At 31.6% G+C, this 26,780-nt stretch overlaps 1 protein-coding gene across 5 annotated transcripts in view; it reads left to right on the top strand.

The window, feature by feature from the left end:
* The window catches only part of LOC126883325 (fatty acid 2-hydroxylase), a 369,757-nt gene that overhangs the window by 205,669 nt on the left and 137,308 nt on the right, over positions 1–26,780 (top strand). For 4 of the 5 annotated variants that reach the window (XM_050648712.1, XM_050648708.1, XM_050648711.1 and 1 more), the window contains exon 2: positions 15,154–15,234. The gene's annotated coding sequence lies outside the window, so the exon portion shown is untranslated. Of the gene's footprint in view, positions 1–8,591; positions 8,720–15,153; positions 15,235–26,780 lie in introns of all 5 variants that reach the window. The other variant, XM_050648709.1, reaches the window with a different exon arrangement.

Here is a 26,780-nt window from a genome sequence, read left to right as displayed (position 1 = left end):
GAGAGGAGTTAAGGAAAACAGACGGCAACTCCAGCGCGAGAATAAAAATTTAAACAAGTCAATTGAAGGGCTATACTGTGATGAAAGAAAATATCAAACCATGGTCTTCGGAAAAGCGAGACGAATTATGAAAACCGAAGACCATAATAGCTTTAATCGAAGGACCCGGTAATTTATATTTTGGGTACTTAGCTCTTAGCCAGTCTCGTGTCATAGATATTGTCGAAGGAATATCTATTATTATTTACAAAGGCATAATATAGATCTAAGCAGTTTAAGTGTTATGGGATGTGATGGTACAAATGTCAATACGGCTGGAAGGTGGGATCATTGGAATTATAGAAAGGCGAGTGCATAAACCATTACAGTGGAATGTATGCCCGTTGCACGCTACTGAACTTGCCTTGCGATATTTGCTGCAAAAACTAGATGCCCGCACAAAAGGTCCCTATTCATATTCTGAGCTGATTGGATCCCCTCTTCCCAATTGCGAAAAAATGCCTGTTATTAAATTTAACCCCATAGAAGCTATCCTGCCTCTTGTAAACGAAAATGATCTAAGTCCAGATCAACAGTATTTATTCAAACTATATAATTATATAGTATTCTCCAATTATTATAATAATAATAATTTGAGATGGAATATGTTCTCAAAGTTTGGCAGAGAGAAGTCCAGAGAAGATGGCACAAACACGTTGGTTGACGACAGCGAACCGCATTCTTAGAGTTTATGTAGCTACAACTGATCCTTGTGAAAGCTAAAAGATTTTAGCTGAGTTTGTATTACAAGACAAGTATATTCTCGTATGAGGTTTGAGATAAAAACTCAGCCAAGATTAAAATATGGTGCCAGGCATCTATGGAAATTAATACAGGCCTCGAGAGATTTTCCGAGTAATGTCTCATCAATTATCAATAAAGTTATTCAAGACAATGCTTAATTTGCACACCCGGAAGTCATTCAAATTTTTATGTTAACAGATTCAGGTTAACGTATTAGAGAGGTTGCTGTCAGAAAAATTTTAAAATATAGGAAGGCTGGTATAATAATTGCGTTTTCATAGTATCCCAAATCCCTAAATCAATTTCGATGCAGAAGATTACATACATCTCATAGTGGGCGGGTGGAACTCGCCATGCAGCTACCTCATCATGATGAGTTCTGGGTTAAATAAATAATAATATACAAAATAATGTTAAATATGTCCATAATAGTTCAATGTAACAACCTTTCGTGCCGAATATTGATTCAAGCAAAGAGCTGAACCGTTCACAGCGCAAAAATAGTAAATAAATATGAGTTGTTTACCCCTCTTTTATATTTTTAGTCCTGGGGGCTGGTTAAATTTTTTAAATCATGATGAAAATTTTATAATGAGATAGTGGCATCGATATTAATATTTTGGACACTAGCCCGCCCCAAAAATAAAGCAAAAAAAATTATTTATTTTTAGGCCCCCGGGGGCCCGGTCAAAAATATTTTAATTCGGCCTATGTTTGGTACACAGTATTAGGACTACCATACACAACTTTTTTTTACTAGCCCGTTTAAAATTTCCCAAAAAAATTTTTTTTGCCCTTTTTTGGCCCGGCCTAATATACAGGGTGAGGCAAATAAAGGGCCTATTAGAAATATCTCGAGAACTAAAGGCAACAGAATCATGAAAATTTGAATAAAGGGGTTTTGAAGGATGATCTATTAAATGAAAATATTTTCATCTCTTTGCAACTTCCGGTTATACCAGAAGTTGCTTATAACTTCGTTTTTTTAAATGTGACACCCTGTATATTTTTACATTTTTGGATTCTCTTCGATGTCTTCTTTCTTAAAATATGAGGTTTTGTAATATTATACAGGGTATTTTAAAAGATAAATACGTTTATTTATTAATTTCGTAGAAATATTCACACCCTGTAGAATTGTAGTAGTTTGACATCTAAAACTCTACTTACGTTCAAATGATTCTTAATATACTCTACTATTGTTAAGAATCATTAGTATAGCTAAATTTTTAATTTTAGTATACAGGGTTGGTCGAAACTCCGAATGAGTATTTTCTGAGTTTTCTTAAATGGAACACCCTGTATTTTTGTATTGTCATGAATTGATATTTTATGGTACTTTTTTATTTCTTAAGCTTTCCCTATACCTAACTGCTTTAATTTGTGCTTAATTGTTAATCGCACCAACAATTTTAACTACGTAGGTATTTTGATAGCTAAACCATTATTGGTAATTTTAAGGACCAGTCTGGATTAATATGTATTTATTTCTGAAAAATTATTTGGCATTGAGTATTTTCACGGCCAACCTAATAAAATTTTACGTATTTTCTGTTGCAATTAATGTTTAGCTTGAATCACCAATAACTCACAAATTAAAGCAGTTAGGTATAGGGAATGCTTAAGAAATAAAAAAGTACCATAAAATATCAATTCATGACAATACAAAAATACAGGGTGTTCCATTTAAGAAAACTCAGAAAATACTCATTCGGAGTTTCGACCAACCCTGTATACTAAAATTAAAAATTTAGCTATACTAATCATTCTTAACAATAGTAGAGTATATTAAAAATCATTTGAACGTAAGTAGAGTTTTAGATGTCAAACTACTACAATTCTACAGGGTGTGAATATTGCTACGAAATTAATAAAAAAACGTATTTATCTTTTAAAATACCCTGAGTAAACCTCATATTTTAAGAAAGAAGACATCGAAGAGAATCCAAAAATGTAAAAATATACAGGGTGTCCCATTAAAAAAAAACGAAGTTATAAGCAACTTCCGGTATAACCGGAAGTTGCAAAGAGATGAAAATATTTTCATTTAATAGATCATCCTTCAAAACCCCTTCATTCCAATTTTCATGATTCTGTTGCCTTTAGTTCTCGAGTTATTTCTAATAGGCCAGTTATCTGCCTCACCCTATATATCGCACACCTAGTTCAATAGTGCCACAAGTGCAAAACACAATATTCTCGAGAAATGAGCAAAACGTTCTGTAGTAAATGCGTTATGCCCTGTAAATAATTTATTTTGAGAGTGACTGGTTTCAAAATTACAATTTAGGTAGTAAATTATACACTTATTGGCTGGATCTTATTACAATTTATTAAAAATAAAACGTTATTAGTGTTTTGATAGTTATGGCGATATTGCATTCTGAAGAAAGTCATTTATAAAACAATACTTAGGAGATACGGCGGCAATATAATGAAAAAATCAATTGATTTTTGCAGTTGTGGCCGTATTGAATTACACCGGTTGTATTGTGGCAGTGTACATTATCGCCACATCTCTCTTGTTTTTTGCAGTTGTGGCCGTATTGAACGTTTTGAATTACATCGGTTGTATTGTGGCAGTGTATATTATCGCCACATCTCCCAGTTATGGCCGTATTGCATTTTCAAAACCTCCAAAAACCCTACAGTGAAATACCGAAGTAACTTACTTTATACTTATCCAAAACAATATTTTAGTTCAGGCTGTATTGCATTAGATGGGCCATTATATAGGCAATATTTTACAGCCTTAACCCAAAATTCGAATTTTTTGCAGTTGTGGCACAATTGAACTAGGTGTGCGATATGTAGATGTAAATAATAATGTATGTATTATTATGTTTTCAATTTATCAATCAAAGGCAAAATGAAAATTAAATTAATTTTTTTTATTTTATAACGCCGGCACATAAATTTGATACACCCTGTATATTGAGCTGTAAATATTTATTAGAATTTAGTTTGGATGTAAGTGGATTTCTCTTTTAATGAGCTTTCCGATGAACCATTAAAGACTTTTGTGAATAATTAAAGTGAAAAGGACGATGTATTTAGGTTTAAAATGGAGAAAGTTTGTTTACTACGGAAACTATAAAATCCACAGCTGGATGTAATTATAATTTTCGAGAAAAGTGGTTTTAAAAGAAAGTTTGGAATTTTAATATCTTTGTTTCAACACGAGTAAATGTTGTATAGTTCCCCGAAAGTAATTAGGATGGTCGGAATAATTTTGAAAAAGACTGTTTGTTTGTCGAATGGAAAAGATTGTTTATGATTCTTGGCAACTTGGAAGGGGAAAAGTGGTTTGAATGATTGAGAGAGTTTGAAAAAGAAGTCATTATGTTTTTGGCATCGCTGAGGAGCAGTTCGACGTTTTCGTGGATAGAAGTACCAGTGGCTGTTTGATAGTGGAGAATAGTGTTGAAAAGTGGAACGAGAGACAGATCAAATTGAGACGAAATACCTCTTTGATTCTGTATTATTGTGAGAAGGAGAGCAGAGAATTTTTGGAGTTTTGTTTGAATCGAGTACGTGTCAAAAGAGGCTCGGCTTGTTGGAAAATTGGTGCTGGTATGCTGATAGTTTTGAAGCTGGAGAACGGAGAGGGCTTTGATGAGTAGCCTTTAACATAGTCAACGAGGGAGAGCTGTTTTTGGGTCACAAGAAGACATCAGAGTGTTTGAAGCAAAAGGTCAGTCAACTTATGTGAAAGATATTTTTATGTTCGGGAACTAAAATTTTGAGTAAAAAGCGTAGGAATTAAAATTCCAATATTTCAGAAAGTAAATAGGGAGTATAGCTAATCTTGCGAATACATAATTTGGTTTTGTTTATTTTGTTGTACCAAAGTCATCGGGAACAAACCGATAACTATTTTTTTAACTAGAATAAATTTAAATGGTAGATATTTCATTCGGACATCTGTGTCCACAGGTTTTAGATTTGATAGATTTTAGAGTATCGATTTTGATAAATAAAAGACAATTCTGTATGTTTATTTTATATTTGGCTTTATTTCGTTTCCCTATTTTATCCCGATTAGGATCTACTAAGAGATACTGAACCCACGAGAGAAGATAAGTATAACGTGAGATAATTTAGATTTTTTTTAATAGTATAAAAAGGCACCCTGAGATTTTTTATTCATTTTTTATGTATGATTTGCGACAATTAAATAATTAATCAGATAAATAATAATTAATATAAAATTAATAAAAAGCAGATCATAACAGTATATATTACATGTAATCATCACGAGATTAAACATGAACACAGGTTATGTGAGAGGTAAAGCGGATATTAATTTGCGCTACCGCTGACATTTTCATTGATTACAAAAACCGAACTTTCGCATGTCTTCTAAGACGCTGTCTTTGAAGGCTAATTCGCTAATACGCCTCAAGCACGAACCTGCATTAACGTATCAGGAATATGTCACCATTAATGTGCTATTATGCACAAAAAGTTTCATAAACTATGTAAAAAATACATAAATCTTTACATCTTTACTCAAGTTACTTCCTTATAATTCGGGTAATAAAGTCGGGTCAAATAAAAAATATTTCAGTTTTGAAAAACCTTTCATAGTATTGTAATACTTTTAACGGTTTGTTTTAATTTATTAATATTGAGTTTTAACACTTCTTAATTTTAGGCTATTGATTATGTATTTTAGAAAGGAACTACAACGTTAACGGGGTTTTATTGTTTCATATAGTCAATGGACCTCTCAGTATGAAAAAACCGCGAAGTGCTACCATTTAAAGGGGTGCGTTTTTGAGGAAAGGGTGAATTAGTCCCTAGGCACAGGGCGAATTAGGGTGAGTTTTATGCACATTTGGTGCAAACATGTCTACAGGAAAATTGTTTCAGGTTAAATTTACTATAGAAATATCATATTTTAAAGTCAAAAATATTTTTTTTTACAAAAATATATTCAAAAGAAAAGCAAGAAAAAAACACGAAAGATAACAATTTTGTTTTTCATCCCAAAACTTTTTTTAATGGGGATATAGGTATAGGCATTGCTTCACAGCAAAAAAAACTTCCATCCTTTTTCTTTAAAGTGACGTTTGGTATAAGTCCTTATGATTTACAGTTTCCAAATTATGATTTTTCAAACTTCGCCACTCACAGCGATTTTGGGACATTTTCCTTGTTACTTCGCAAACATTGTTCTGTAATTTTTTTCTACGCTGCTTTAGGTATATGCAATGTTAATAGGAAGAAAATTCAATTATCTTTAAAATGGTCTATCGTAAAACACGTAAAAAAGTTTTTCAAAGTGTATACTTTTAATGATTTTTGATATATTTTACGTTTATTTTTAAATTTCTCAATATAACTTTTTTGTTGTATATTTAGGTATCTACATTGTGCAATAAAAAAGAAAACTTGTTTTATTTACGTTAAAACTGTGTATTGGTAGAACTTTAGGACCATTTTTAAACAAGATATGCTTTTTCAAAATGTCACATACACATGCAATAGGTGCCACTAAGCTGGGACCATATGGAAAACTTTTTTATTATTAACTTTATGAAAAAAAGCCATTCTTTATAAAATGATCTGCATAGTCTAAAACCTAAGATGCAATCATCAGATATAAATTTTTATCAATAGTGTACGAGCTATGTTAAAAAATATGAATTTCGCTCAAGAGTAAAGTAGCTTTATATTTCAAAATATCGAAAAGTGTTATTAAGATAAGTTATTTGGAATTTAAAAATTATGTTATATTATACCATTATATTCTTCTAATTGAAAAAAAAATGAAAAATTTTGAAATTTTTCTTAAATTAGAAATACCCTTGGATATCCTACGGATATCTTGTTTAAAAATAGTCCTAGAATTTTTTTCAATATACTATTTTAAAGTAGAGAAAATATGTTTTTTTTTATTTCACAATGTATATACCTGAATGTACAAGAAAAAAGTCATAATGAAAAATTCTAAAATAATAAAAAATATCAAAAATCATAAAAGTATAAAATCTTGAAAAAGCATAACTTGCTTAAAAATAGTCGTACAACCTTATACAATAGACCATTTTAAAGGTAATTGACTTTTCTTTCTACTAAGTGTACCATTGCATACACCTAGAAACGCTTAGAAATAAGTTACAGAACAATGTTTGCGAAATTATGGGGAAAATGGCCAAAAATGCTGTAAGCGGCGAACTTTGAAAAATCCTATTTCGGAAACTATAAATCCTAGAGATCTCTTCCAAACGCCATTTTAACAAGGAAGGATGGTAGTTATTTTTCGCTGAAGCACTGGCTATACCTATATCAATGTGGAAAAAAGTTATGGGGCAAAAAACAAAATTGCTTTCTTTTGTGTTTTTTTCTTGTTATTCTTTTGAGTATATTTTTGTATAAAAAATATTTTTGACTTTAAAATGTGATATTTTGATAGTAAATTTAAGCTGGAACAATTTTCCTGTAGACGTGTTTGTACTAAAAGTGCATAGAACTCAACCTAATTCACCCTGTGCCTAGGGACTAATTCACCCCTTTCTCAAAAACTCACCCATTTAAATGGTAGCACTCCACGGGATTTTCAAATTTAGAGGTCCATTGACCATATGAGATAATAAAATCCCATTAACGTTGTAGTTCCTTTTAGCTCTCTTATTTTAAACCTAATCAATAGCCTATTTATTTAGTTTTTATTTTTAATTTATTTATATTTACTTTAATTTGCATTCGCACTAAAATATAATTGGTAATTCATTTTTCAATATTAGTCCAGTCGCCAGGGGGAGTACAACGGCCTCCTTAATTCAGATGGACTTACCCAAGTTTTTTTTATGTATTTTGACCCGTAGAACACGAATTTTTTGGGTAACAGTTGATCCGGATGTCGATAAGATTGTTATAAACAAAGAACTTGAGGAATTACATAACAGCGATTTTTCGCAAAACAAAACATTTTTTTGTATCTTTTGGGTGATTCTCAGCAAAAACTGGTCTTACAAGTTTTTTCGTAGGATCCATAGTTTTTGAGATAAACGCGGTTGAACTTTCAAAAAATCGAAAAAGTGCAATTTTTGAACCCGAATAACTTTTGATTAAAAAATAAAACAACAATTCTGCTTACTGCATTTGAAAGATCAAGTCAAGTTCTATCGGTTTTGATTATTTGCATTGCTAAAAATTAAGTTTTTATTTGTTAAACAAGGCCATAAACATTATAGTGTTTCCCGTGCCCAATGCATGCGTTTTAATGTACGTAATCTACGTAGAAATTGTTTGTATGCGCTCCTACCCCTTGGATTTCAAATGAGAAATGCATTGAAAACATCATTCAATCACTATGTGTTTATATCTATGTTTAATAATAAAAAATTTATTTTTTAGCAATGAAAGCAACGAAACCGATAGAATTTGACTTGAACTTTCAAATGCGGCAAGCAGAATTGCTTTTTTATTTTTTAATCAAAAGTTATTTGGGTTCAAAAATTGCAATTTTTCGATTTTTTGAAAGTTCAACCGCGTTTATGTCGAAAACTAGGTATGCATCCTACGAAAAAACTTGTAAAAACATTTTTTCTTAGAATGACCCAAAAAATACAAAAAAATGTTTTGTTTTGCGAAAAATCGCTGTTATGTGATTCCTCAAGTTCTTTGTTTATAACAATGTTATCGACATCCGGATCGACTGTTACCCAAAAAAATTCGTATTCTACGGGTCAAAATACATAAAAAACCTGGGTAAGTCCATCTGAATTAAGGAGGCCGTTGTACCCCCACTGGCGACAAGACTATATCCTCTATTTATATTCATTTTGGTTCTGTTCTAGAAAGTTCCGTTGTAATCTAGCGAGAGTAAATTGAATTAGCAGGTTTTCCCTCGAATCGACTTGAAGCGGAACATTGTACCGCCTGGTAGTGGGATTTGTGTTTCTTTACCAGGGGTTTGGCTAGACAGGTAATTTCGTAACAGTATGCTTCTTCTTCTTTAGGTGCCGTGTCTGTATTCAGACGTTGGCCGTCATCATGTTTACAATTTCCTGAAACCTCTCTCTATCGGCTGCTGCGCGAAATAATTCTTCTACTGTGCAGCCACACCATTGTCTAATTTTACGCAGCCATGAAAATTTCTTTCGACCAATCCATCTCCTTCCCTCCACTTTTCCTTGTATTATAAGGCGAAGCAGATGGTATTTAGGTCCTCGAACTATATGGCCGAAGTATTCTGTTTTTCTCTTCTTTATGATGCTTATGAGCAGGCGTTCTAAATTCATCATTTGAAGAACATCTTCATTGGAAATGTGCGAAACCCACGATATCTTTAGGATTCGTCGATAGCACCACAATTCGAATGCTTCTATTTTGTTTAGCATTGTGGTTTTTAACGTCCATGTCTCACAACCATACAATAAGATAGACCACACATACCATACATAACAGTATTACAAACACAATTTCAGGATATATCTCTCTTTAGTCTTTAGCACTTGGAGGAAATGTAGTATTCATCGTGATGTGTATTTTTCGTCTCCAAATATATCTGTCTGTGGTCATTTCTGTTAATTCATGCATAGGTCTTTTGTCATCATTTTCATCATCATCATCATTCCTCAACCTCTTGCATCCACTGCTAGATATAGGTCTCCTCCATATTATTCCTTTGTTCTCTATCTTGTGTCTTCTGTATCCAATTTCCCACTGATTTTCTCAAGTCATCCATCCATCTTTTTGGTGATCTATCTCGGTGTCTATTATCTTCTCTAGGTCTAAATTCTAGAAGTCTTTTGGTCTACCCATTATCATTTAAACATACTACATGTCCTGCCAATCAATTTGGCTTTTGCAGTTTTTTCTGTGACATCTGTCACTTTAGTCCTCTCTCTCACTGTCTTATTTGCTACCATATCTTTTTTTGTAATTTCCAACATTGCTCTTTTCATTTTCCTTTGGGTTATACTCTGGGCTAATTAGCAAAATACAAGGAAAAGTTATTTACCAGCAATTTTATTGCTGGAATTGAATGTTATTATTGTATGTATTAATAATATAGGTATGCAAAGTCCGCAAATAGTGTGCTACTTTTTTTATAAACAAAATGGCGCCCAAAAGTCGTGTTTTTTTCAATTTTTGCTCTATAACTCCAAAGATTTTAACTTTACAACAAAAACACCCAAATAAAAAATCACCGCAATTAAATTCTGCATAGAGACGTGTTTTTCCCGATTCACTTCGACAAAAACTTTCCCCGGAAAAAGCGGGTTTTTCCAACAAAATCTTTAAATTTCAACTAAAATTTTAGATAAGTAATTGTTAATCAATAATTAAATAACTTGGTAATATAAAAGCCCGTAAAGATTATAATTAGAGAAGCCGATGGAAATTGAATGAACAGTTTAGCAACAATTGCATTGTTAATTAAAAATTTACGGTCACTATAATAACGACAATAATTATGATGCATAATAATAACTATGATTTTTTCATAAAAAGACACTATACCTATCTAATGTACTTTACAGAATTGAAATTGGACAATTTAAGCGGCCTCAGGAATATTTTAAAATTATAAACAATTTTTTGGCTTATAAACAAATAAAATATCTCGGGAAATATTATATATATATATATATATACCGGGTGGTGAATTGGAACACGGGCCATAGGAAATCAATGTAAAATTCTAAACTGTTGAATTCCTGCTTCCGTAATTATTTTACATCAAAAGTCATAAGAAACTATTTGTAGAGAATTGAAATCTGTATTGAAAACAACTGTTAATATTGTTCTACGAACAATAATTATTTAAAATTTTGTAAAAATATAATACAATTTTCAGAGAAATACGCCAAAGTTACGCCACACACAGTGCAATAATGTGTATAAGATTGCATTCGGTGACAATGAATTTATTATATTAACAATTTGAACTGTCAATTTCTTTATTTATTTTATCATTTATTGTTTAAAACACAATAAAGTTGATCAGATACCCTCAGTTAAGGAGAAAGTATTAATAATAAAGATATTTTCTTCAGTCAATAGTGTGCTCACTGTCAGTTAAATAGTAACGTGTGGCCTAACATGCTCACGCATATCTACTGCGGTAAATACATTATATTTTTTAAAATTTTGGAATGTGTTTGAATCGTAGAACAATTGTAAGTTCTGTTTTTAATACAGATTTCAATCCTCTACAAATAACTTCTCATGACTTTTGATGTAACATAATTAGGGAAGCAGGAATTCAACAGTTTAAAATTTTACATTGAGTTTCCTATGGCCCGTTTTCCGATTCACCACCCTGTATATATATATATATTATTATATATTATTATTAATTACTATATATTATTATATATTAATAGATTAATTTATTTATAAGAACAGAAAAACTACATATTTTTTCTAGTTGTAGGCTTTTTTTAGATAAACTTACTAGAAGTGTACCTTTTAAAGTTAAAAACATAAATATTCTCATTTGAAAGCTGTATAATTATTTAAATAATTTTTATTTAAAGAAATTAAAATTTTGTGTTATAATAAACAAATTAATTTATTATAACATAACAAAAGCAAGTTTGACATTTAATAATGCGTTAGTTCGATGGCGCTTCTTGAGTTACTTGGGAACAAAAAAAGAATGAAGGAAATTGCTCCATGGGAAGCCGAGAAAATGCATTTTTTAACGTATACCGATTTTGAACTTTGAGGGTTATATTTTCTCCAACCTAATTTTTGATTGGAATTTTGCTATTTTTGGTAATTTTCACACGTATTATCGATAGTTTTTATTATAATAATATATGGTATGAGTATTTTAAGGATATGAAAATTGGTGTGAAGAATGAGGACAAAAATAAAAAGGTGATGGTTTAAAAATTATGATCCTATTGTTTATATCTTTGCCGTAAATTCAGGTCAATTTTGACCGATTGTATCTCATGAACTACTTATCATAATTAAACGTTTTTTCTTTTAAAAGAAGCGTCCTGCCACTTTTTTTCGAGTACCGTTTTTATAATTTAATTTAGTTTAATATTTCCTGAGATATTCTATTTGTTTATAAGCCAAAAAATTCTTTGTAATTTGAAAATATTCCTGGGGCCGCTTAAATAGTCCAATTTCAATTCTGTAAAGTACATTAGATAGGTATAGTGTCTTTTCATCAAAAAATTATAATTATTCTTATGCATCATAATTATTGTCGTTATTATAGTGACCGTAAATTTTTAATTAACAATTCAATTGTTGCTAAACTGTTCATTCAATTTCCATCGGCTTCTGGAATTATAATCTATGCAAAAAGGGCTTTTACATTACCAAGTTATTTAATTATTTATTAACAATTACTTATCTAAAAGTTTAGTTGAAAATTAAAGATTTTGTTGGAAAAACCCGCTTTTTCCGGGGAAAGTTTTTGTCGAAGTGAATCGGAAAAAACACGTCTCTATGCAGAATTTAATTGTGGTTAATTTTTATTTGGGTGTTTTTGGTGTAAAGTTAAAATATTTGGAGTTATAGAGCAAAAATTGAAAAAAACACGATTTTTGGGCGCCATTTTGTTTATAAAAAAAGTAGCACACTATCTGCGGACTTTGCATACCTATATTATTAATATATACAATCATAAGATTCGATTTCAGCAATAAAATTGCTGGTAAATAACTTTTCCCAAAAATGGCCTAATCTCCGATAATCAGCCCAGACTATTAATCTCAATTGATTTGCAGAATGTTTAGTCAAAGTTATGGTGTCGGAACCATAATATATGTTATTACCGGTCTAGGTTTTTTTTATATTCCTGTAATTTGATCGATCCATCTTGTTAGGAATATTCGTGATATTCCGCCTTTTACCTTTCCTTAGATAAGAGCTCTTTCCGCGTTTTCTGCATTCTCATAACATGTCCAAAGTATTTTAATTATTGGAGATGAACTTTGCTGAAGAGCCGTTTGTTGACCTTCAGCTCATTTAAAATTTAATTATTTTCCTGTATTTATCCTTCTCCAGTAGAACATTTCAGTGGCATCTATCTTTCCACTTCTCTTAGGGTGCACGGTTCACTTCCTTATGTCAGTATTGGAACTATTAAGCAGTTGATCAACATCATTTTTAGAGTTCGTGTAAATCCTTCCTTTATATTCTTTCTATATTTTGGCTATCTTTCCTACGCAACTTTTGCTATCTACGTTTTATTTCTTCCTGTAGTGGCCCTGTGTTCATGATCAATGAGCCGAGATATAAATATGTGTGGATGATTGTTATGTAGTATATCCACTATGATGATCTCTGTTTTTGATATGTTTAACTGTAGAAAAAATATTTGACTTTCATTTTCAACCAGTCTTATGAGATCAATTAACTCTTCTTGACTAATTGCAAGAAGGGCTGTGTTATCTACAAAACGTAGGCTGTTTATTTTTCGACCATTTATTGAGATGCCCTTTTCCCACCCTTCAAGCGCTCTTCTGATAATATGCTCCCCATATACATTAAATAATTGGGGAGATGGTATCCATCCTTGTCTGACACCTTCCTCTGGATGGAATTCATTTGAGGGTGTATCAAGCAAGCACTTTAATTGTTCCAGTAGTGTGTTCGTAAAGTTCAGTTATACTTATAAGCAAAATTAGTATTGTGCTACGTCTACTTCTTTCAGTATCTGCCACCAATATTACAATTTGACCCTGCCGAACGCTTTGCAAGTATCTTTTATGTTCAGTAGCTGTTCTCGAGTATTTAAATCCAGTTTGCTCTTGGAGTACTTCTCTTTGTAGGAATGTTTTTAGTCTGTCATTGATAATGTGTAGCAATATTTTACTGGCATGTGGGATGAGTGGGATGGTTCTTAAATTTTCGCAATTATGGAAGCTGCTTTTTTATGTATTGTGGTTATTGTAGATTTGTCAGTTTTCAGGTTGGATATAGGGTCTATTTATAAGAAAGATATTGTATATAAGCAAGCGTACTGGGAGTAGTATATATTTTAGAAGCAAATAATTATATGAAATGAATGTCGACTCGATTCAAGTTTTCTGTTAACCCAAATATGAAAATATCAAAAGGCACCGCTAGGAAAATATTCCAAAAATGAGATTCAGAGAACCTATATGAAACGAGTCTTTGTACTCTCATACAGAGTATGGCATTAGTAAAAATAGAAAAATAGACGGTTTCGTTTTGATTTAAATCTGTCTCCTGTCATCTCCCGATAGCGCTATTTCTAGGTCTACCTGTTGTAAAGGAGGCTATGCAAGAAGACAATTTTACATCAAAACTTCCTACTATAGCAAAACTAGAACTAGCGCTATCTGGGGATGGCAGGGGACAGATTTAAATCAAAACGAAACCGTCTATTTTTCTATTTTCACTAATGCCATACTCTGTATGAGAGTACAAAGACTCGTTTCATATAGGTTCTCTGAATCGCATTTTTGGAACATTTTCCTAGCGGTGCCTTTTGATATTTTCATATCTGGGTTAACAGAAAACTTGAATCGAGTCGACATTCATTTCTCTTATTCCCCGTTAGAGGGCGTTCTAACCTTACTCCGGTATAAATAGTTTTATTGTATAACGAGAACTACGGAAGTTTTGATGTAAATTTGTCTTCTTGCATAGCCTCCTTGACAACAGGTAGACCTAGAAATGGCGCTATCGGGGGATGGTAGGAGACAGATTTAAATCAAAACGAAACCGTATATTTTTCTATTTTTAAATAATTATATCCATATAATGTATATCCACTTCCTAATTTCTCAGTTGGTCTGTGCCCATTGAATTGGCAAGTACCTAGCATCTTCGAGCAGGGAACCATGGCACCCTTTTAGCATGTGTTCCACTTTATCTATCAACATCGACTTGTAGTCATAACATTTTAATATATTACATTATGTAAACCATATACGATGATGTTAACACTATTTACAGTGTGCTAGTTTCAAAATACTCGGTAGGATGTAAGTATTCCCACATTTTTCATTTTAACAGTCACAGTTTTAACCTTTTGCTTTAAACTAACGTGGAAATACTTCATTCTAGGCACTGAACATGTTCTGTTTAGAACGAAAACGTTCTGCAATCCATGACATTTTATAGTTTTAAATAAACGATTTTATACCAGAATACATCTCGAAGTTTTTACTTCTGTATTGGTTTTTTAAACTATGGTATACAGCCAACTATTGGGATTTTCCCATTGATTTTTTAAATAATTATATGTATCTCCTTTTCCGACTCGGAAATAGAATGGTCAAAGCAAATATAAAATGTAATTCTCATTACAATTCACTGTGTATTGTTTTTACCATAAAGATCGAGAAACAATGATTTTTATTTTTCGAAAACCATATGTTATTAAGTAAGTTTTTAATTTGTTTATTTTCTTTACAGATAAATATTTCATGTGAATCTAAAGTGTAGTTTCTGATACCCGCTACCTGTTATTCTCTGCCGACTCCAGGGATTTAAATTGTAAGTAAAAAAAATTATCATTGCATCATGTAAGTACTTATAGGGTAGTGCAATTAGAACGAAAACAGGCATTGTGTCGGAATAATTCAAACAAGCTTATATTTTTCTAAAACTTTTTTTATTAGTTTATATACATGTTAAAGTAAAACGTTCTACTCATAGATTTGACCGCTAATTGTTTATTAATTGTTTAAACAATAACAATTATTTTGTATAAATAATTTTAAAAATATCGTTGAATTTATCATTTTACATTGATCAAATATTTTTCTATTTTGTTTTTGGTTATGCTGAATCCGAATATGGCATTACAATTTGAAAATTCTTATACACAAGCTCTTATACAGTATGTTTGCGTAGCTAAGAACCACATGGAAAACTTTATATTATCAATTTTACGAAAAAAAGTTATTCTTAATAAAATACTCTGGATAGTCAAAAATCTAAAACTCAACCACCAGATATAAAATTTTATCAATTTTATACGAGTTATGTCAAAAATATGAAGTTCTTTAAAGAGTAAAGTACCTTTTTATTCCAGAATATCAAAAAATGCTATTATGAAAATTTGTTTGAAATTCAAAACTATGTTTTAATATACAATGACATTATTCTAATTGAAAAAAAATTCAATTTTTTCTCAAATTACGGACATAATTATATCATCATTTTATTACAAAATCCACGAGGAAAATAAACTTCCTGTAGCTGGCTCTATACCATAAATCACAAAAATACCAAGTTTTTTGTAAAAGGTATATATTAAAATACCCTAAATAAGGGTCACAATACAAAACGTTTTCGGATTAAGGAATCTATCATCAGTGTTTAAAAGTCAAAAATTGCATGCCTGAGCCTCCAAAATGTATTGAGTAAAACGCTTTAAATGTAATGATATGGTTGTTTTACATATTTATATAAAGATCATCTGATGTTAAAGATATGCCTGGATGTTACCCAGGGCAACACAGGACTCTTCCCACGTGGTTGGGTTTTTTTTTGGGGAAAACCTCACATATTGGATTTCAATGGCCAACTTATTACAATTATTGTAACTATTTTATTATCAATTACTTTTAATGGGAAATAAGCCACAATTTTACCAAAAAAAATAATGATTTTATTAACGTTTAAAAGCCCAATTTTTTATTATCAATTATTTTATTATCAATTTTACGAAAAAAAAAGTTATTCTTCATAAAATGCTCTACCTGGTCTAAAATCTATAATAAAACCATCAAATATCAACTTTTTCATTTTTTTACGAGGTGTGTAAAAAATATGATTTTTTATTAAGAAAGTGCCTTTATTATTCACCATATTTTAATTAGAATGATGTAGTTGAACACTGAAACATATTTTATAATTTCAAACAACTTTTCTTTATAACAATTTCCGATATTGTGAAATATAAAGGTATTTTACTCTTGAGTGAAATTCATATTTTTTGACATACCTCGTATAAAATTAATACAATTTTATTATTGATGCTTGCATCTTAGATTATATAGGATGCAGAGTGTTTTATAAAGAATAACTTTTTTTCGTAAGACTGATAATAAAAAAGTTTTCAATGGGTTCCAAGTTACGCAGACATACTGTATAAGAGCTAAAAAAATTTTTTGTTGACCATTTATTATTGTTGAAGCTTATTATTAAATGTACTTTAGATAAGTTTTACAGAAGAAAGTTTTGATGACTTTGTATAAACATTTTTTTAGCTGGTAATTTTCGGTTTTTTTATTACATTTTTGTAATCTTTCTTAATTTTCTCAAAAAGAAATAGTTTATTTTATTTATTAAGTAAAATAATTTAGTGCATTTTAAAGACTACATCCTGAGCTTTAAAAACTCACCTATGAAAATGTAATAGATCTGTTAAATATTGAGTAATACCGTCTTAAAGTGGTGTTAATTCTGTAAAACTATGAAGTTTTCAAAAATTACATTTTTTGAGACGTCGTATCATGTGAATTCAATTTTTGAGATTTTTTTTTTAATTAAACATCGTTTAGTAAGAGGATTGAAAGGCAAGTTGTGCAAAATTGAGAGTTTTATAAGAAAAATTGTATTAGTTACACATTTTTAAATCATTTTTAAACAAAATTCATGTAAGTCTCAGTTTCAGCCCACACCGTACTTATGCTCATACATTTTGTTTCTTTTTATTATAACTCTAAGACAGCTTAATTATTCTTCTTTCATGTTCAATTTGTAAAATTTCATTTGATCCATTAGGTAAAGAAGTACATTAAAATAACTCGACCGTTCACTTCGCCGTACGCTAGTTTACAACGCGCCAATGTTTGTAAGTAGGGTGATTTTAGCGTTATAACTAAAAAATTTTAGAAGCTACAGATTTGATTTTAGAAAAATCTTGGTATAAAGTTTTTTTTTGTAAAATTTTCTAAATTTTTCAATGTCCAAGTCAGTGTTTTTCAAAAATTTATATTTTCTGAGTTATTTAAAAAAACATCTAATTCCGTAGTTCATTTGTTTAATAAAGAAGGAAGCACCCACTTCTCGAGTAGAACTTTTTGATGTTGTTTATTAAACATTTCTTAATGAAATGACAAAAAGTTCTATCTTGTTTGATTTTTTCCGAAATAAAAATCTATATATGCACTCTCCTATTATTGCTACAAAAATAATACAGTAATTTGTTGTAACGCTAGCCTGCCTAAAGGTGTTCCTATACGGCCAAAAAATACAAAAAAAAACTTTAAAAAAATTTAAAAAAAGCACTAAAAGGATTTAAACCTCCGAGATGTTGAACCGGGTTGACATCTTATCGTAGTGACAAAAAAAAAAACAAAAAAAAAACAAAAAAAAAACAAAACAAAAACAAAACAAAAAAAAAATACAAGAATGAACACAATTATTTTAAATATTAACATTAATATTTTTATTTGTAAAATGTATACACTATGATATCCATTGTTCTTGATATCCATTAAGTATAATATAGGTACAGTATTTATTAACATAGTATATAGATTAGCTGTAATGAGTAGGTAGAATAAGAAGTAACAAATTGTTATATAATTATAATAACCATGTTTCACTCATTGACAATTTTTTTAATATATTTACTTTTGATTGCGACTGGCTGAATGACTATAGTCCAAGCCAAAAAAAATTTAATAAAAATTGACAATTTAATTACTTGGCCTCGATCTTGATCTTGTAGATTTCAACTCTAACATTAGCCATGTTTGAGTTGAAATTCGGAGAGTGATGTTGTACCGTCAAATAAATATCAGATATCACAAGGTAACAATTTCATATTTATAATATTTTTTAAATCTATTTCCAGATTGGAAATCGAAACGTCAAAACAAAATGTAGAATGTACTTTTCATTACAATCAATTGTAGTTAATGCCATATATATCCCATATTTATATGTAACACTCAAACCCGAAGTTGCGGCGCTCCTAAGTTTGGCTAACAGTCTTAGTTAAACCTTGAAATAAATTCCATTTTCGGACTTTGACTAGTCAAACCTAGGAGAGACTAATTTGGTCAGGCAAACGTCGAAACTTAATTTCATGGCATCACGCTTCGACCAGTCAAACTCCGATCAGGTATTAAAATAACATAATTTGTTAGATTGGGTTATTAAGGTACCAACGGTACTATAAGGATAATAACGCTTGAGGTCAATGGGGCCTAAGACAGTTAGTCAGACCTGAGGATTGACTAGTCAAATCTAGGAGTGCCGGAACTTCGCGGTTTGACTATAACATGTATACCAGCGGTTCTCAATCTTTTTGAGTCATGTACCACCAAATACCTTTTATTATTTTTGGTACCATCTAACTGAAATACTTTATAGGTGATCTAATTAACTATAAGAGTGGTGCTGATTTTGACTGTTTTTTCGTTTTGTGTACCACCTCAAATAAGGATATGTACCACCAGTGGTACATGTACCTCAGATTGAGAACCGCTGATGTATACAAAACAGTTTCAGAATCACTTAAAACTTGATAAAACAATAAATCACATTCCAAAATTAATAAAAATTAAAATTAGACTTAGCAGTATGTACAATAATAAAAAGTAATACACGGTGTGATGTAAGACACATAATTCAAGTGTAGTAGCACTTATATTAAACGAGGTTGGAAAGGTTGAAATACATTTTTAATTTTATATAATAATTACCTCCCATACGATTTACACTTTTTACGATACGCAGATAAACCGATCTAATTTTATGTAGTTCATGCTAAATATAGAAGATTTTAAAAATAGTGTATACTAACTAAAAGTGTTACGGAATCACCTAGAGTCTGGTGCGTGAAATAAAGGTGACTGAACACAATTACGTGAATAATATTTACATGGGATTTAATGCATTAGAACAAAGTGTTTCAGTTTTATCCATTAGACTTTTGTTTTTACTATGGGTCAATGTAAAATGGACATAAAAAGAATTGACACAGATGTCAAATATTTGTTTGTTTTCACCCATTTTACAAAATTAAAATAAGAAAACCTTGAATTATTCGTGTCTGTCCTTAAACACAACTACTCCGTTATTAAAACAGATATTATGTGGGGTCATAAATCGGAAGAATGAAATTGGGGCATTTTTTAAATTTCACAACCTAGATATAATTCTAATATCTGAATTTCACTTAACATCAGAAAATATTTTTAGAATATCCAACTATTTAACGTACAATGCTGCCCATCCAGACGCAGCAAGAAGAGCCAGTGCTGGAGCAGCTATAATCATTAGAAAGGGTATAAAACACCATATTTTAAAAAAGATTGAACAACCAAATCTACAAGCAGTCTTCATTGAAATAGAAGATTGGATCGGACCAATCTCGATAGCTGCTGTATACTGCCCACCAAATTATAGAGCTAACAAAAATTCTTTAAGTAATCTCTTTAACCAACTTGGTAACCGTTTCCTGGCAGGTGGAGACTATAACGCCAAACATACTAGTTGGGGTTCAAGACTGTGCGCTCCTGGAAGAGGCAGGGTACTACATCAAATCATATCAGAACAACACTTGGACCATTTGTCTACGTATCAGCCCACATACTGGCCATCCGACCCGCAGAAAGTTCCCGACTGTTTAGATTTCTTTGTTACAAAAGGTTTCTCAAGGGGATATCTAAGTATCGAATCAAATCTTGATATAGAGTCTGATCATACTCCTGTAGTAGCAACTGTACATTCAGGAATTAAAGAAAAAAAGCCTCTGCCCAAATTGCACAATTACAAAACCAACTGGCAAGCTTTCAGAGAAAGGGTTGAAGCAAATATTGAACTAAACGTATCACTAAAGTCACCAGAAGAACTAGAAAAAGAAATCCAAAATTACACAACAACGATTCAGGAAGCTGCATGTAAATCAACACCTCCACCAACAAAAGCAAAACAAAAAATTAATTGTCCAATAAATGTCAGAGAAAAAATAATTGAAAAAAGGTATCTGAGTAGAACTTGGAAGCAAACTAGACATCCAGATGACAAGTTAAGGCTCAATAGAGCAGCACGACAATTAAGGAACTACTAAAACAACTAAAAAATAACAGCGTTCAAGAATACCTAGAAAATTTAACGCCGTCAGATGCCAGCGATTATGCGCTATGGAAGGCTACAAAAAAATTAAAACAGCAACATCGTCATATCCCACCAATTAGAAAATCCAAGGGAACATGGGCCAGAACAAACAATGAAAAGGCAGAAACTTTAGGCGAATACCTAGAAGAAGTTTTCAAACCTATACCAGCTGCTGCAACAAATAACGATCAAGAAATTTACAATTTCCTACAGAACCAAACCCCGACAGGAGAAAACACACTACACTACACGTTTCACCCAAAGAAGTTCAAAACATAATCAACAATAGTCTAATAAAAAAGAAAGCACGTGGCTATGACTTTATCACAGGTGAGGTAATTAAAAATCTACCTACCAAAGCAAATAAAATGCTAACTCAATTGTGTAATGCGGTACTAAGGCTAAAACACTTCCCAATCCAATGGAAAATTGCGGGAATTATCCTTATACCAAAATTAGGAAAACCTCCAAATGAGCCCACTTCATATCGACCAATTAGTTTAATGCCAGTAATGTCTAAGATCATGGAAAAAATAATAGAAAAAAGACTTCTACAAATACTAACAGACAGAAATATGATACCCGACCACCAATTTGGCTTTAGGAAAGAGCATGGTACCGTCGAACAAGTTCACAGCGTGGTCAACGTTATAAATAAAACATTTGAAGAAAAAAGTTACTGTTCAGCAGCATACCTCGATGTTAGCCAGGCTTTTGATAAAGTTTGGCATCAAGGACTGTTGTATAAACTGAAAAAGAACTTACCAGAGGAACTATATACACTCCTTAAGTCGTATTTATCAGAAAGATATTTTCGAGTGAAGTTTGAGTCAGCCTTTGCAAAACTATATCCCATCAGATCAGGGGTACCGCAAGGAAGCGTTCTGGGACCACAACTGTATCTGATTTACGCAGCAGACTTACCCACAAATCGTGATACAACGACCACCACCTTTGCAGACGATACTGCAATCCTAGCAGTACACAAAAATCCCGTCGAAGCTGCTGCAAAACTCCAGAGAGTATTAAATCAAATAGATACATGGGCACAAAATTGGAGAATTAAATTGAATGAACAAAAATCAAACCGTATTGTTTTTACAAAATGTCACGGTGAATCACCTACAGTAACAATAAATAATAAGGTAATTCCCTCAGTTACCTCTGTAAAATATCTGGGCATGCACTTGGACAGGGGATTAACCTGGAGAACCCATATATGGAACAAACGGAAACAACTGGGCATAAAATTTAGTAAGCATTATTGGCTTCTAGGGCGTAAGTCTAAGCTCACGACAAAAAATAAACTGCTAGTCTACAACACAATATTCTCCAATCAGTCTGGGCATATGGTCTGCAGCTATGGGGAACAGCATCCAAGTCGAATGTATCCATAATTGAGAGATTCTAGTCCAAGGTGTTACGTTCAATCATGGATGCTCCGTGGTTTGTTACTAACAGGGATATTTACAATGATCTGGAAACGAAAACCGTCAGTGAAGTGATAGTGGAGTTAAGTGCAAAATACATCGTACGTCTTGAAAGCCACGCGAATGTGCTTGCAATTAATTTGTTAAACAACAGTCAGGAAACAAAACGGTTAAAGAGACAGACACCATTAGATTTACCGCACAGACATTAATATTGTTACAATAGCTAAGTTAATATATGTAATCCAGTAATTTAAGAGATAAGAGATGTGTGGCGCTGGTCACAATCTCTTCATGTCATTATTTCTAAGATAAAATGTGCCTATTGTTATATGTTAGAACAGATTGCCTAATAAACAAAAAAAAATTAAAACATCTATAATGACAAATGTGGTGTCAAATGAGAGCCCTCCTTAACATATGGAACCAGTGGCAAGGGACGGTCTTCGCTCCGCACCGGTAAATATGCGGATTGTAACAGACTATCCAATACATTGACCTGAGTGTCTTTAGATGGAGGCCCAGAAACTATAAAAGAAGCCGAGGAAAACCACAGACTAGATGAACCGACGACTTAAAAAGAGTAGCGGGAAACTGGCTACAAGCGGCCCAGTGCAGAGAATACTAAAAAGAACTGAGGGAGGCCTATGTCCAGCAGTGGACGCAATTGGCAGATTGATGATGAAGAATCAACGCGAAGAAATAGGAAATACTGATAGAAAATATGGTAGTCTCTATTCTCTACTCTGAAAATGAAGAAGTTTTTAACCTAATCCCATTGAGAATGAACGGCAGTAGAATAAATATTGATACTTAGATATTGCATTTCGGTTTTAAAATTATTGTGACAAATTGTACTTTATTATTAGAAACGGGAATTACCATGGCTTTTTGAAGCAAATTGTAATCTGCTCATTATTTAACCATTAAAAACGAACGGCAAAACCATTAATAAATTACATATTTTGATTTGAAATCAAGCAAGTTCGAATTCCTGACAGTAATGACAGGTTTTTCAAGTAAACAACACATTTTTATTTATTTTTTTTTGCTATTATGGATGTATACTAACTTAGTGCTATATTGTATATATTGTGTAATATTGTAATAGTGCTAATTTAAACAATTTTACAATAAAATTGATAAAGGTAATACTTAGGTAAGTATTCTTCTTCTTCTTTTGCCCTTTAATTCGTCCAATTTTGAACATAGGCTTCCCCCAGTCTCCTCCATTCGCTTTTGTTTTGTGCTTTCTGTTTCCAGTGTGCTCTTCCATCTTTCTAATGTCATCTCCTTATCTCATCTGGGGTCGTGCTCTTCCTCTTTTTCCTGTCCACAGTGTCCATTATTGTATCGTGGTATTCCATCTATGCTCTTGCTTGTATCGTGGTATTCCACCTATGTTCTTTGTGTCTTCATTATGTTATCCATCTTTACTTTGGTCAAGGTCAATGTTTGGCATGCGTATGTGAGAATTGGGAGTGTGCACTTGTCAAACACTCTTGTTTTTTAAGTATTGCTGTAGTTTTTTATTCTTTACAACCCATTTCCCAAATTATGCCCAGGCTAATCTGACCCTTCTTTTTACCTCCGCTGTTTGGTTTTCCTTATTTATTTTTATTATCTGTTATATGTTATATTACCAAATATACAGGGTGTCCCGAAAAGATTGGTCATAAATTATACCACACATTCTGGGGTCAAAAATAGTTCGATTTAACCTAACTTACCTTAGTACAAATGTGCTCATAAAAAAAGTTACAGCCCTTTGAAGTTACAAAATGAAAATCGGTTTTTTTCAATATATCGAAAACTATGAGAGATTTTTTATTGAAAATAGACATGTACCATTCTTATAGCAGAATCATCTTAAAACAAAATTATAGTGAAGTTTGTCCACCCCATAAAAATTTTATGGGGGTTTTGTTCCCTTAAACCCCCCAAACTTTTGTGTACGTTCCAATTAATTCATTATTGTGGTAGCATTAGCTAGACACAACGTTTATAAAACTTTTTTGCCTCTTAGTATGTTTTCGATAAGCCAGTTTTTATCGAGATGCAGCTTCTTTTTTAATATATTTACATAAAAATTTTATGGGGGTTTTGTTCCTTTAAACCCTCCAAATGTTTGGGGGGTTTAACGTTCCAATTAAAATATTATCGTGGTACCATTAGTTGAAGACAGTGTTTTTAAAATTTTTTGCCTCTTATTCTGTTTTTAACAAGTCACCTTTTATCGAGATGTGGCTTCTTTTTCAAAATATACCTAAAAATGTAAATTATAAATAATTTTCAGATTATTAACAGGTCTCTATAATCGTATTTTTAACCATATTTCAGATATGTGGTGGATTCGACAAATATTCAAAATATGTATAAATACTGGTTATCGAAAAAGTACTAAGAGGCAAAAAAGTTTTAAAAACATTGTGTTTAACTAATGGTGCCACAATAATAATTTAATTGGAACGTACACAAAAGTTTGGGGGGTTTAAAGGAACAAAACCCCCATAAAATTTTTATGCGGTGCACAAATTTCACTTTAATTTTTTTTTAAGATTTTGCTGCCATAAGAATGCCACATGTCCATTTTCAATAAAAAATCTCAAAGAGTTTTCGATATATGAAAAAAAATCTATTTCATTTTGTAACTTCAAAGGGCTGTAACTTTTTTGTGTGCACTATTGTATATAGGTAAGTGAGGTTTAATCAACCTATTTTTGACCACCCCAGAATCTGTGGTATAATTAATGACCAATCTTTTCGGGATAACCTGTATATTTATAATTATTAACCGCTTCTATTGTGATTTCGTTTAGTATTACGTTTCAATTATCTTGTATTTTAGTCATTGTTTTTGTTTTGGTAAAATTCATTTTTAGACCTATTTGTTCGGATTCCTTTGCTAGTTCGGTTAGCATGGTTTGTAGTTCTTCACAACTTGATGCCATTATTGCTACATCATCTGCATATCTTAGGTGGTTTAGTTTCTTTCCATTTATGTTTATTCCCATGTTTGTCCATTCCATTGTTTTGAAACCATTTTCCAGTGTTAATGTAAATAGTTTAGGAGAACTAACATCTCCCTGTCGCACTCCTCTGTTAATTGGTATAGGTTTTGTGGTTTCTTCCAATTGTACTGTCATTGTTGCTTTCTTATTATACACTGTGTATTAGCATTCTTTATCTGGAATCTATTGTACAGTTGTTTAAAGCTTTTTCTATTGCCCATATTTTCACGTTGTCAAAAGCTGTTTCATAGTCGACGAACGGTAAGTGCAGAACTATATGTATTCGTTAGACTTCTCTATTAGTGTCATAATTGTTAAAAGATTGTCAGTGGTGCTATATCCTTTTCGGAATCCTCCCTATTCTACTGGTTGATATGAGTGCAATGTGTGTGTCAGCCTGTTGTTGACAATCCTCAAGAATAGTTTATACGTTTGCGACAGCAGTAAGACGGGTCTGTAATTTTTTATGTCCTTTGTGTCGCCTTTTTTAAATAGTAGAATTGTAAGACCTGCGTTCCATTCGTCAGGTAATTCTCCTTTATGTAGACACTGATTAAATACATTTCTGAATATTTTCAAGATTTCTTCCTTCCTCCTTTCAGTGTTTCAGCAAGGATTCCATCTGATCTCGATGCTTTATTGTCCTTTAATTGTGATAATGCTACCCCTATTTCTAGACCAGGGCGGATCTGTTTTGAGGTAGATGTGAGAGGCGGCATTCGCATTTTTGCAGATAAAGTTAGGTGAAAACTTTAATAATTATAATTGACTTATGCTCCTTTTCAAATATACCCGGAACATTAATAAAAAAATTTAAATATTTAAAAATTTCGAAAAATGTTGTTTTTCTACTTTCATTGCTTATAACTTTAAAACGATTCATTTTGGAACAAAGTCGTGGGGAAAGAAAATAAAGATAATTGAGTTTTGTATATTATACGATTGGTTTAAAATGTCTTAAATTATTACCCTTTCTTCAAAATAGTAATAAATATAAAATAAGGGGGCAAAAAAGACTGTTTTTATTCAATGTTTTTCAACCACTTTGGTTGCACTTAGAAGCTTCATAATTCGCTTAGAAAATTCTTATCACATACTTAAACCGTCCACCAAATTTCATTAAAATCGACCTAATAGATTTTGCATAATAATTTTGCAATCTAAATTTTTTTTAAAGTTCAAATTTTTTAAAAACTTTCTGAAGAAAAAGTAGACTATTTAGAAGTTTGCTAATTTTTTTAGATATAAAGAGGTTCTCTACCTACCTAATACACTTTACAGAATTAAAATCGGATTATTTAAGCGGCCTCAGCACTGTTTTAAAGTTATAAACAATGTTTTGGCTTATAAACAAATACAGTGAGGACATTTGAGTTGGAGTAAATTCATTTTCTTGAGAATTTCTTCTGAACGTTAAATTTTTAACGGCCGTAATTGTACAAATTTTGTTGAGTGATATTAGTAGATAAAAATGAACTTGAATTAATTATCTGCTTGGGCTTGCACATCTATCAAATCT

This window comes from Diabrotica virgifera, chromosome 4 (assembly GCF_917563875.1).
Source record: "Diabrotica virgifera virgifera chromosome 4, PGI_DIABVI_V3a".
Classification (NCBI taxonomy): Eukaryota; Metazoa; Arthropoda; class Insecta; order Coleoptera; family Chrysomelidae; genus Diabrotica; species Diabrotica virgifera.
This window is presented reverse-complemented; position numbering and strand designations above follow the sequence as displayed.